At 40.3% G+C, this 14,455-nt stretch overlaps 1 protein-coding gene across 1 annotated transcript in view; it reads left to right on the top strand.

Moving 5' to 3' along the window:
- Positions 1–5,875: 5,875 nt before the first annotated feature.
- The window catches only part of LOC147998942 (disks large homolog 5-like), a 41,022-nt gene continuing 32,442 nt past the window's right edge, over positions 5,876–14,455 (top strand). Inside the window, exons 1-2 of the mRNA XM_087595874.1 lie at positions 5,876–6,506; positions 13,177–13,258. The gene's annotated coding sequence lies outside the window, so the exon portion shown is untranslated. The remainder of the gene's footprint in view (positions 6,507–13,176; positions 13,259–14,455) is intronic.

Genomic DNA, 14,455 nt, shown 5'->3' with positions numbered 1-14,455 from the left:
TGCATCTAAATGAATGTTTCCTTCGATATCTTGCCCCAAAATGTCTCATCCTAACTCAAATTATCCTCATTCAACAATGTTAGCCATTAAAACTTCCTGAGATTTCATACCAGCTTGAATATGCAGTCAAAAGTTCTCCTGTCTCATTATGTACAGGTGCTTTAAATCACATCAAGAAATAGTCTGCATGGTAGTTTACAACATGGGTGTGTGTTAGGGGAACACTCATGAAGTCATGTGCTTAGCAATGGACAATTGCCAGAATATTCCTTAGGAGAAAGAGTTGAAGTCTTTATGGTGCTAGGAAAAGTGTGGAGACCAGTTGGCAGAGGAAAGTGCCATATTGGAGCCACCAGTGAATGGAACCTCATGCTGGTGGTGGGGTTCTCCTCTGTGCACCAATGTCGCCAAAGGAGCACTGCTCACAGGCCTGAGTAAGATATACCATGAGCTTCTATCAGAAAAATAAAATAGTAAAGAGATATAGGGGGTGCACAGAAAGGTCTAAAATGAGGCTATAAACATCATTAAGTGGATAGAGCAAGGTCCCAGCACCTGTACACTGGGAAATGGCCACCACACCAAACACAAAAGCATCTATCATAGTGAAAAATGAATACTTTATAGAATGCACACACTAACATTGATTGATCACATCCATAGTTCAAATTTTGGGGGCAAAGTCATGGCCCTAACTATCTTTCTCTCAACTTATATAGCAAAAAATAAGAAAGACAGAGAAAAGGAAAAGTCAAAACAAAATCCAAAGCTTCTCATATGAGGACTGCAGGAAGTGTTATCTGGTGGTCAGTTCTGATTAGACATTTTAGATAGAACAGTGCACAGTGACCCTTGATGTGATGGGCCCTATATAAAGCTTTTTGCAATATTGGAATTTTAACAAACCTCATCCAGAACGTACAGAAGAGGTAAGGATGTGATCACCATGTCCTTGCTCTCTATCAGGTTATTTTTCTGTGTCCTTGATTGTCAGGCATAGAACAGCAACAATCTGAAATAGCTGGTAGACATGGGAAAACGTGGCTAAAACTATAGTTGTGGTTACACACCTCAACTGTCAAAGGCTAATGCTGTCCTCACAGTCCTTGGAAGCCACTCTTGTAAGCCTATCTATTGGAAAGTGGAAGGAGGTTTATCTGAGCTCAAAGTGAACCTGGCCAGCCAGGGAGAGGGCAACATGGGATACTTGTGACCCTGTCTTAAACCAGCGCAGAAACCCACACTTCATTCAAAGCATCATCCACCAATTCTCGATTATCTACCATTCTCTCCCTACCAGTCGTTCAGTTTGGAATGGTAGAAAAAAATGGAACTGATCTTTCTATTGTAAGGACCTTGATCTCTCTTTCCTTAGGTCCACATTAAGAGTATATATAACTGGATATCACCATCTGAACATCTTAGTATTATCTACTCTGTATATGTAGCATAATACTGTGCCTATGACAATCTCAAGCTTCCTTGAGCATTGTTGCCCCAGCAAGAAGTATGAAGTACTGAGGCCAGTCCCCAGGGATCCTTTCAAGGGTTTAAAAGAAAGCCATCAGAGATACTCCACTTTTTGTCCTTAGATTAAATCAAGCTGACACAATTTGAACCCGGTGGGCTATTTAACCATGCATCTTTCTTCCAACCCCCGCCCCCATTCTGAGTTCAGTCCATGGCAGAATTCATTCCCCAGCATCGTAGATATTTCTTTGTATATTTCCACAAGAGCCAGGTTTCTTTCTCTTTTCTTAAATAGAATTAGTTGTAGTCAATCAACTGTTGCCCTATGTAAGAAATGATTAGTATATATTGTAACTTACCACACTGTATTGGTGTATACAAGTACATTATTGGAAATCCAGCATTACTGAGGAATTTGAAACCAGTGCTGTGGCCTTGCCTTTCTGTGCCTAGTCCTGGCTCACAGGCAGCAGGGGGCTGACCTTGAGTTCCTCTTCAGGGACAGAGTGATGGTGAATGGGCACTGAGCAGGCAGAGAAACACAGCTGAGGCAGCTCCTTTCAGGTATCAAACACATCATCTCCTTCCCATCTTAAGGGCTACTGCTGAGGTCTTGCTCCCATACCTACCTTAATAGCAGCAAATTTGTTACACAGCAGCCAGCTCTTTCCTATTGTTCTGTAATACGCCTCCACATCATGGATGCCAACAAACTAACAAAAAACAAAAAAACCTGACATTGAACTGTGTGGTGCTGGTCACATACCCTGTTATGTTCTGTATGTTACGAGGTTTGTTAATCTTAACAAGTTCCCCAACTATGAGCTTCACATAGGACCCATTAGATTCAAGGAAAATAGGAACAATTATGTGTAAAATGACCCGAGTCAGGGCCCATAGACAGCAGCATTTCCAGCACTTGTGCTTTAGCCCATGTGGATTTTGCAATGAGCTGGGCCTAGCAATGTCCAGTACACAGTTGTGAGCTGTTGCTCTGGTTGAACTGTATTGGTGTGCATTCAATAAACTACACCTATTTAAATGAATTCAGTGTTCCTGTGGTCTGAGTCCAGACATCTTGACACCAAATCTTCCCTTCAGCAGCACTTAGGAAAAGAAGCTAAGGTTAGGAAAGGTGACATCTTGTCATAAATTATGTGACAAGAAGGATGGAGAAATGATCCCTTGTGTTAAAAATCAAGGTGTCCTCTGTAATATTCAGGTCAATACTGGCCCTGTGCATCAGCTTCAAGGACCCATTTCTGATTTTCTTTGGGGTTCCCATGATGATGCACTCAGACATGATTGGAAACAACCAAAACGGTGGTCAGACTTGATTTATAAAATGAAGGCAACATTGCACACTTATGTTGCAGGATATTTGATTCATATTATCAGCCCCAAGATAGAGTTATTTACTTTAAAAAAAATTACCTCCGGCAGTTCAGTTCAGCACTAGCACCGATATTTTACCCTAGAGCTTTTTTTGGTTGTTTGTTTGTTTTTTGTTTTTGTTTTTGGATGAACAAGTACTTTCTTATTTTGTGGCCCAGCCCTAGCTCTTACTTCTTTGCACAGTCACAGAGAGACCTCAAACATATACTCAGCCAAAGGCAGGGGAATGTAGAAAAGAACCTAAGGCAATACCACATAATGACATTGAAAGTGGGTGGCCAAAAGGTGTTATAAAATTCACCTCACTTCAGTGAGTGATGACATACCAACCTGGTGGCCTACGATTCTGGAATATTAATCAGAATCCTTTAGTCATATTAGATCTTAATAGAAACAAGGAAGCAGTCCTTTCCTGAAGTATATATTCATCATACGTAAAGAAGATATTAAATCCATATACAACTCAGAATAGAATTATCCCCCAAGACCGGAAAGATCTGGCAACATTAATATTAGAAGCTTCTCCTGTGTTACAGTGGTAAGCACAGAAGAAAGAGGAAGATAGGGCTGAAAACAAAAGCATCAGGCCAGAGCACTGTTTCTCAGGATGAGTTGCCAGGTGAAGGTAAATAAACCTTACTAAGTTTAATACAGTATTACATACCCTGTTGTAAGTAACTGGAGCCGAGGCTATCCCCAAAGGTTTGCCTGTCTGTGAAATCTGATACCCTAACTCAGGTGTCTTCCCTGGCCTCAGTGGGAGAAGGTCCACCAGCCCTACAAAAACTTGATGTGTCTTGGTGGAGGCACACTCTGAGGGATATTCCTCTACTCTCTCAGAGGAGATGGTGTGAGGACATTGGGGAGGAACTGTGGGAGAGAAGTAACAAGAGAAAGGACAGCAATTGGGATGCAAAGTGAATTTAAGCCTGTCAGTCACTGCTCTATTGCTGTGAAGAGACACCTTAACTAAGGTAACTAATAAAAGAATCAGGGTGTGCCCATGTCTCCAGGTAGATATGTAGCAGAGGACTAGCTTATCTGGGATCACTGGGACGGGAGAACCTTGTTTCTGAGGAAGCTTCATGAACCATGATATTGGAACTTAGGCCTCTGAGGCGGGAGTGAATTGGCGGGTGGAGGAGCAATCTCATAGGGAGAGGGTGTGGGGGACAGAAGAGAGACTCATGTAGAGGAACATGGAGTGGGAGATAAATTGGAAATGTAGATAAAATAATGAAAGAAAACTAAAAAACATCAGACTATGAGTATCATTCTAATTCAAGCCTCAAATAATAAAAGCATAAATGCGAGAGTCGCCTGGTCCTGTTCATGTCATCCTGAATCTTAAAATCTTTTTTCCTCCAAATTCCGTGCCATATGAGGTGCACTGACCTGTCAGCTGCCTGCTTGGATGACAACTGCAGCAGCTTCCCTATGCACTTGCTTTGTAGGAGCACGAAATCTATTGAGCTCCCTTTTCCAAGTTGGAACTTTAATTGGTAAGAGTCTTGCCTTGAGGACACCTTCCACATCTCTACAGTACAGAGGCAGGAGGCTTATCGTCAATAACATTCATCTCCTTAACTATGTCACCCTCCTCTTCAGCACATGACTTTGCTGTGACACTAAACTTCTTAGTGATCTTTTCCACTCTAAGCTGCACATGGTTTTCATGTGTTTGCCCTGTGTGTTGTTCCTTCTCCTGCAGTCTTGAGGAACAGTGACCAAAAGTAACCAAACCACAGGCTCAAAGCCATGTTACTACTGTATTGTGTACTATTTTCACAGAGTTGCCTGAGGTGTAAATGGGACATGGAGAATTCGAACATAGTTTGAATCTTAGGCCTTTCACTGGGCAGTCCCTCATCTTCTCTAAAAATTAAGCCCATTCTTCTACCATTGAGACCCACCTGCTGCTTAGCTCTTTACCCCTCTGCCGTGGTCTGTTCCATATCTCTTCCTGCCCATGTCTATTTTGAATCTCCTGCTTTAGCTTGCCTCTGCCTATGTCCCTCTCTATGCCCGGAAGTTCTGCCCACATACTTCCTAAAGCAGCTCTTGGCCATCAGATCTTTATTACATCCAATCGGCAGTGAGACAACACCTGATACATCTCTTAGCTTGTGTTGAGCTGGTGAGAAGGACAAACATCCACAAAATAGCAAAGCTGATGATGGGACATAGAAATGACAAGAGAAATCCTGCCAGCACTTAGCTCACTGCCAGTACAGAACTAACAATTGAAAGTTGACACACCTTAGTACAAAGGGAGGTCACCTCAGCATTTCCGCTTTTACTCCAAGAAATACCTTTAATTTAACATTAATAAGCTAGATAAAATAAGAAAACTTATGAGATGCATCAGGTAAGAATTACTGTCACAATATTCTGTCCATTCGTATTTTGCAAAATTGGAGAAGGTACTTTGTTATCTAAATTATATTCGTCTAAAATTTTGTACCTAAATCATTTTCTATCACTTTTTAAGCTTTGTATCCCTTATCTATCATAACTTGCATTTATTAACCATAATAAGTCTTCTGAGACCAAATGTACTTTCATTAATTCCAAACAATTTAAGCGTTTATGTCTTTCATCCTTAAAATTTGACACATTTTTTGCGTACAAATTTTCTTTTTCTTTTTCTTTATTCAGCTTCCACACGAAGATTATTTTTGCTCTGATTTAGAGCAGGATGCAAGGGTGGAGTGCAGACCTGAGGGGAGGGCAGATGAATGGAGTTGAGCTGCAGGATGTGAGGTTCACAGAGAATAAATAAGAAGTTAAAAAAAAAAAAGAAATGAGCACAGTGGGGATGAAGCTGTGAATGCTTGGCATGGGGAGGTTTGGCAGTGGACTGGGCATTTTAGGGGTGGGGTGGGATTGGTGTGGGTTCTGGAGTAGTAAGGATGGTGTCTGTTCTTGTCTTTTGGGGAAACTCCTCGGTCTTCTCCCATCCCTCCTCCACCTCTACCCCCACTTCCAACCGCCATAACTGCCTCCTACCACAGCAGCGGCTTCTGGGCATCGGCCTCTTTCTGCTCAAGCTCTTCTATGTGCTCGGGGGTGGTACAAGCTTTTAAAAGTCCCAGGCAGTGGGCAGACCACGCATACTCTCCTGGCATCCCCATCCTCTCTCAGGACTTATGGTGCCAGAGCGGTTATCGCAGGAGTTTTGATACTGCTGTGGACTGTCCATAGAGCCCTGCTTTCTGAGCCTCCCATGTCCACCCTGTTCCTGTCCAGGTTCCTGGCTGTCACATTTCTGCACGATGGTGAACAAGTTTGTTTTTCTGATTCTCATAACAAGAAAAGGTTAAGACTAAACTATCTAATATTCAACCCCATCCAAGATCTGAGGAGGAGAAATGTTGCCTGAATAAAAGGAAATTCAGAGCAAACAGCTTCCAAATCTAAAGAAATGACAGAAATTGTTGGCTACCCTGGGAGTCAGTCAGCAAATATTCCTGTGTCACTGTGGCATCCACCTTCAACTCACTGGGCCAGGAGCTCTGACAACAATCCTTTGAAGCAGGTCACTTGAAGGACTATCCTATTTTTTTTTCCAAAAACTGGGACACAGACTTCCCCATGAGCAACTTCTGCACAGTCTGGACAGCTTTCTGGCAGCAGTAGAGGTAAGTAGGTAGTATTTCACCCAATGGTTCTTTAGAGCCCATCATCTTTTTCAGAATAGATTGGGGACACTACCAGGAGTTGAGGTCTCTCCCACTGTGAAAAGCCTTTAACTATTAGGACATCTGAAATGGCAGATTTTTCAGATCTCTAAAGGATTTGAGAACCACCTTTGTATGTAATGTCTATCTCAGTGGACAAATGTGGCTTTTTTTCCCAAGGGATTTACTTCCTACTTAACTTTAAAAACATACACAGGAAGTTAAATAAAGCTTATTTCTGTACCTAACTTAAGCAGTACCTAACATGACTGGAAGACTGATTATTTATAGTTGGAAAGTACTAGCTTGAATTCCTTAATTATCCACGGCAGTGTGCAGTAGTAATTTTATAAAATTAGAATTTTACACCACATTGTGAATAAGTTGCATATACTTATATCTTAAAAATGAATTGAATCATTTATGCAAGTACAATTTTAAATTCTATCATCATTCAAAAATCCATGCCATCCTAAAATATTTGAGACTTGGTATTGTTTTCTAGTATAAATAGAGATACAGTGATCTATGATTTTGTCATTTTAGTCCCTTCTCCTGATTTCCCACAACATTAGACAGAGAATTGAGGAGACAAAGAGAAAGGAAGAAAGACATTCCTGATTCTAATCTGTTTATTTACTGTTTCCTCCCTGACCATGGCCAGTAAGAACTTGCAACCAACCCCCTAACTGACAATAATCATCTACAGCCCACGGCAGACAAATAACCACCCACCCACCCTTCCTCTTGAGAATGAGGGGGTCATGTTCCTTTAAGTTGCTTCCCAATGTGTGTGGGGTGACAACATGTTTTGGGGACCTTACAACAATTGGGACATTTTCCAAATCCTGGGAGATCTTGCAGTTTCCTATGTGTCCAGACCCTGAATGTGGCAGGATTAACTGAAGTCCTGGCTACATTAACAATGAAAAATACAAACACACATTCCTACCATATGAGGAAGGTCACCGGATATCTACCCCTTGAAGTTTGCTCAAAACAATTAGTCAATTAGCTTTTTATTTATCTTCAGGTCACTTCTTAGTAAACAGGCAGAAAAGAGACAGATTGTTTGCCAAAATTATATCAATTGCTTCTAAGCCAGTCACCAATAGAGTTCCTGCCATCCTTTGAAGTTTCATCAGAGAGGCTCTATTTTGCACAGACTCACAATACTTATGTCTCCCATGTGGAAAACTAAAAGAACTGTTAAGATCTCCTTAAATAATTCAACAGTTTTCCCAATCCAAAGTCTCCCACCCTCCTCCAAAAAATCAAGAGATTCCTCACAAACATCTCCACTCACTTCGGTACCAGTTTATATATCAGTCACATTTCTGTTACTGCAGAAAAATACTATGACCAAGAACAACTCAAGGAATACAGTTCTTCACATTGTGGTAACCAGCCCCAACTACCAAATTATTTCATTGCTAAGTCATAAATGTAAGGTGGCTACTGTTTTGAATTGTAATGTAAATAGCATGTATAAAGTATGTCTCATATGTGGTTGTTCCCTGAAGGGCTTGCAACCCACAGGTTGAAAACTGCACTTGTGTGTGGTGGTGGGAGGGGGGGTTGTGAGTTTTTTGTTTTGTTTGTTTGTTTTCCTTTTTCTCAAAACCCAAATGCTGATAAGAACATAGGCCAATATCAGGCTCTTCAATTTTATTCCATTAGGCACTGTGTCTGCTCTCATGATATTAACATGCTGGTTTTTCTTTTTTACTATTCCCCAAAATGAAGGTGAAATCATTAAAGGTGATGCCTCCCGCAGTGCTTTACTGCCTTATTAGTTAGCAGTGTCTGACTGCCCTGCTCAGTTGTGCTTTCATGTGAGTTCTGAGATTTTTTTTTTCATTCCCATGAAGATCTGTATTGGGATTATAATGGGATGGATTTAAACCTGTAGATGACTCTGGTAGGATTCGATATAATAATATAAATCATACTGATACATGAAAATGAGAGGCCTCTTCATTTTCTGGTTTCTTCAGTTTTTTTTTTTTATTTTTCCTAATGATTTCATTTTAACAAGTCTTTACTTCCTTAGATATTACAAGATTTTTATTCTGAATGGGTTTGTTTTCTTGGCTTCTTTCGTCATATTTATTGTTGGTATACAGGAGTTCTATTGATTTTACTGTGATTTTAGTGAATGTGTCCATGAGCCATAGGAGTTTGCTAGTGGTTTCGTAGTGTTCTTTATATATGGATCATATCGCCTGCAAATGAGAATACTCTGACTGCTTTCTTTCATATTAACATGCCTTTCCATCTCTCTATTGTCATATTGTTTGGATAAGACTTCACATACTAGTTGAATTAGATGAAAAGAATGAACATCTGTGACTTATTCCTGATTTTAGTGGAAATCCATTATGATTTCCTCCAGTTAGGATGCTGTTGGCCTTGCATATCGCCTTTATAATGTTAAGGTATGTCTTCTCCATATCCCAGATTCTCCAGGACTTTTGCATTAATCACTGTGGGATTTTGCCAAAGAGATTGTCTGCCTCTACTGCAGTGATCGTGTGTTTCCTGTTCTTGGTTTTCTGTGGTGAATTATTTATTCATTTGTATTTGTTGAAACATTCTTGCACCTCTGCAGTCAAGCCAGCTTGATCACGGTACCTGACACTTTTGGTAAATGTCTGAATTTTATTTTCCAGAATATTATTGAGAAATTTTTCACTTAACTGTTCCTTCCGATCTTAGTTTCTTTTCTATGCTGTGAAGAGACACCATGAGCAAGGGAACTTATAGAAGAAAGAGTTTATTTCACCTTACAGTTTCAAGGATCATGAGTCTATGAATATTATGCTGGGGTACACGGCAGCAGGTAGGACACCATGTTTCTAGAGAACTGGCTGAGAGCTTATATCTTATGTGCAAGTCGGAGACAGAGAAAGTGTTAACTATAGATGGTGTTGAATTTGGAAACCTCAAAGCCCAATCCCATACACTCCTCCAACAAATCCGTATCTTATAATTCTTCCCGAATATTTCCACTAACCAGCAACAAACATTCATATATGTGAGTTTATGGGGGCCATTATCATTCAAATCACCATATTCCACTCCCAATTCCCCATAGGTTCTTAAACATATCATCATAAAAATACGTTAGCTCAGCTTCCAAAACCCCTGTAGTCTTTCAGTCTCTACACAGTTTATCCACAGTGCTTTTCGTCCCTCCAGGAAGTCCCTTAATTATTCCCCTATGAAATCAAAAGGCAAATTGCATACATCCAATGTGTAATGCCAAAAATATGTTATCATTGCAAAGGGAAATTGGGAATGTGGTGATCCAGTTCAAGGCATTAACCCAACAGGGCACACTCCACATTCTCTACTTCTGATGCATGACAAAGGGATTAGATGGGTCCACTGCTCTGGCTTTGCTGACTGCAACATAATTCCTAAAACTATGTTGTATCGCATAGATCTGTGGTGGTTGTGTTTTCATTGTCACTCATTTCTAGGAATTTTAATTTACTTATGTGTTTCTCCCTTGGCCCTTTCAGTAGTGTGTTGTTTGTGTTGCTGACCTTCCACGAGAGTGTGTACTGACTGCACTTTCTATTGTGTGATACCAGTTTGATTCCTTTGTGCTCAGATAGAATGCATGACACTACTTCAGCTTTCTTATCTTTCCTGAGGGCTGTTCTGTGTCCTAATCCGTGGTCAATTTTGGAGACAGATCCACAGGCTGATAGAAAATATATGTATAGTTCAGTGTAGTTTGTTAGGTCCATTTGACTGATGATGTCACTGAATTCTGCTCCTCCTCTTTTGTTTATTTGCATGTGATCTGCCAAGTGGTCAGAATAGACTATTAAAAACAATCACAACCACTATTATAGCTAATGGGTAATTTCAGATCTATCTGATAATTATATATTTAAATTTGTGACTGCTGTGTTTAATATGTATATATTTAGATTGTAGTATCTTTTGGTAATTGCAAAGTATGAAATGAATTTCCTTACATCTTCTGGACAGGATTGGTTTGAAATCTATTCTGTCAGCTGGATAGAGAAACTGCATAGAATTGCTATAGGGACCTGTGTCTTAGGTCTGTTTCCCTAGTATATCCTCTACATCTCTCATGATGGTGATCCTGTTTCTGGCTAAATAATGTCTGTTCACTGGGGAATTGAGTTTAGTGACATGCAAATATTATTTAAACCTATGTATTTAATTTTGTTAATTTTTGTGGGTTTTATTGGCTTCTTTTGATTGACTGTTCTAGTTTTGTTACGTTATTTCCTGTTTCCTCTGGTATTTTATCCTTCTCTTCAAACTAAAGTATTCCTTTTAGGATCCTCTACAGAGCTCCTTACTGGTTATACATATTTTGTAAATTTATTCATCATATGCCTTAATCAGCACAGTAGCTGGGCAGCTGCCTGCCCTCCATGGTATCAGATCTACTTTCCAAACAATAACGCTCAACTCTTACTGACTGTGTAGCATCTTGGCTGCTCTTTGTTGCACTTGGACAGCCCTCAGGACCAGGCTCTCCTCTCCCTTAACCATGGCTGCTGTCCTCTTCCTCTCTCCTCTCCATCACACATGTTCTTCCTTTATTCTCTGGCAGCTTCTTCCTCCTTCTTCCCTCCTCATGATCCTCTCTAGCAAAGCCCTCAAAGCTGACCTCCCCCATCTCTCTGCTGTGCAGCTGTTGGCTGTTGGCTTCTTTATAATCACAGTTAACTGGGAGCAGGGTCAGTTTTTGGAGGTTAACCAGTCTTGAGTTCTACATATTAGCATTAAAATACAAGCAGAATTAGGCCAATCCACTACAAGGATTTCTTTTGTTTTGTTTTGCTGTAAGTTTTCTTTTACCTTTTCACTTTTTATTTTATTTTTGGCTATTTTTTTATTAATTGGTTATTTTATTTATTTACATTTCAACTGTTGTCCTGCTTTCCACACTCCCCTCATCATATCTTGCATCCCATTTCTGCTCAGCTTTGCCTATATGACAGTGTTCCCCCACCTACACATATCCATTCCCACCTCACAACTCCAGCATCTACTTTTGGTGGGCAACAGGCCTCAGCGTAGTCAATGGCCTCCCGCCACATGGGTGCCACTTAAATCAGTCCTCTTCTACACAGTTACCTAGAACCATAGACCCTGTATATACTTTGGCTGGCAGTTTATTCCCTAGGAGCTGGGGGATTGGTGACAGAGGGTCTGGTTAGATATTAAAGACCAATAGTTGCTGCTTTCTCTTCTTTTTCTGGTTATGGGTGAAATGGTGATTGTGTGCTTCATTTTTTGAAATTATTGAGAGATGATTTATTTCTTGGTTTTTCTTGGGTATAGTTTAGCTCATTGTCTTGGAGTTTCCCTACTACAATCCTCTGTTGTGCTTTCTTAGAGAAAAATATTGTTTAAATTTGGTTTTGTCATGAAATATTTTGGTTTCTCCATTTATGGTGATTGAGAATTATGCTGGGTATAGGATCCTTGGTCCGCATTACATCTGCCCAAGATTTTCTGGCATTTGGAGTCTCTGTTGAGAAGTCTGGTGTAATTCAGATAGGTCTGAACTTATTTGTTACTGGTTATTTATACCTTACCCCTTCTAATGATCTTTCTTTGATCTGTGCATTCAGTGTTTTAATTATTATGTTAATGGAGGAATTGTTTCTGGTATGATTAAATTGGCATTCTGTAGGCTTGTTGTACCTTCATGGCCTTTTCTTCCTTTACCTTATGGATGTTTTCTGCTATGATTTACTGAATATGCTTACTGGACCTGTGAACTGGAAATCTAAATTCTCTTCTATTCTATTATCCTTAGGTTTGGACTTTTAAATCTGTCCTGAAATTCATGGATGTTTTGTATTCAATAAACCATACATGGTTATTTGAGATGGGTATTTTGTGATTTGTGGGGTGATCTCCTTGACCCCAACTCTTACATTTAGTACCACGTTTTATAATGAAACAAGGTCAAGAATGGTGACCTCTTGCCATAAACTATATGAAAAAGGCAGGTGAATTAATGTGTGTCAAGTATCAGTAGATTCCTGGGTGGTTTTTGCTCCGGGTTGGCCATATGCAACAGTTTCAAAAGCCCAAGTTTGATGTTCCTTGGGATTCCCAAGATGATGCACTCAGACCTGACAGACAACACCCAGAATCCTCGTCAAAGAAATTGATTTATAAAATCGAGGGAACGTTACTAAGTCATGTTACAAAATATTTGATCACACTGTGATCTCCAAGAATGTATTATTTACTGAAAAACTAGTGTGTGGTATAGCAGGGCCATGGCACAGACATTTAAAGCAAGAGTTGTTTATTCATGTAAACATGGACTTAATTACTGTATGGCTCACCTACCACACACATTTATGACAAAGGTAAAAAGTGCACTTAGGTCCAGCAGATCAAGACACAACGTGAAAGGAAATCTAGATAACTAAACCAATGGAAAGTTTTTGAGTTAAAGGATTTTTAAGAACGTGTTCAGAGGGAACAGGACTGCTCTTCTTCTGGGAGGTCAGTGAATCAGGAAAGACAGTTGGGAGCTTTACTTGACTTCAGCATCTGACTCCTGAAACTTCATTGGTAAAATTAATGTCTGGAATTTTGGATTGTAAAACAACAGGTTGGCCCTGGAACTTTGGGCAAGGCCCATGGACAAAGAGATCGCACCTGATGGGAACAATCTTAAAAGCCATCTGATTCTGGTAAGTCACCTGAGAAGTCCTCAAGGAGAGAGGAGTGAATGGGTAGCACCATAAGAGAAGGCTTTAGGATCTCGGATAGTGCTACTCTAGATGCCTTGGAAATAGAAGCAGAAAATGTAAAGCTAAATGACTTCACAGGAATTAGCTCATTTCTGATTATGATTTTTTCATATTGGTATTTTATATTTATTCTTTTTTTAAAATTTAAATCAAGAGCCTTAGGTTGTAAGGTGAGGCGGTCTTAGAATCAGAAAATGCTTAGAACACTTGTATGGCGCCCCGCAACTAACACTATCTGGCTAGAAATTCTACTTTTAATCTCGTCATCATCATCGACAGCTTCCATTTAACCCGCAGGTGTCCAGGCCAGGCAGACACTGAGCAGGTTGTGTGTTCTGTTAATCTCCACAACAACCCAATTCAGCAGAAACACGTCCATTTTACAGGTGAAGAAACCACAGCTCAAAGCAAATGAGTGTCAGGGTCCCCTCAGTCTCACTGGCTGTCACTCAGACCCACATCCTTCTCTGTAAAGGGAAGCCATGGGCCTGATGTGGGCTGTGCAAGCTGACTCTGCTGTGATGATCAATGCTATTCTTGACCCTGGGAGAATTTAAGACAAGGTGAGCCACAGACTCCTGGGATAGATTCTGCCTCTGGGTTCTAGGGTAGGACACAGTATCCCTTGTCGTGGGTCTCTACTCAGCTGAGGAGTCTGCTCCCATGTGTCAGCTTCTATGGCAGTGGTTCTCAACAGTCCTACTGCTGCAACCCTTTAATACAGCTCTTCATACTGTGATGATCCCCTCCATAAAATTATTTCATTGCTACTTCATAAATAATATTGCTACTCTTATTAGTCATAATGTACAAGGTATCTGATAGGCAATCTCTGTGAATCAGTTGCCACCCACAGGTTGAGAAATATTGCTTTATAAACTTTTTTTTTTTAATGAAAGGCTTTCACCTCAGAAGTACCTGGAGCAGTTGTAAGAGCCCTGAAATACTGACAAGTTTTGGCAGGCCCAAGACTGCTTGCCTTAATGACAACAGAGATTTCTTGCTAAAGGCACAATCTGAAATCACTGTCCCCAGGTCATTTCTTGCCTAAGTTTTCCCTCATTACAATGTCTGTCTGCTTGGACATGTCTGTCCAGGAAGCCAGTCCATGTAGTCTCTGATACAGACAGAATGCTA

This window comes from Rattus norvegicus, chromosome 19 (genome assembly GCF_021556685.1).
Source record: "Rattus norvegicus strain SHRSP/BbbUtx chromosome 19, alternate assembly SHRSP_T2T, whole genome shotgun sequence".
Lineage (NCBI taxonomy): Eukaryota > Metazoa > Chordata > Mammalia > Rodentia > Muridae > Rattus > Rattus norvegicus.
The sequence above is the reverse complement of the archived record's forward strand: the minus strand, read 5'-3'. Positions and strand labels throughout refer to the sequence as shown.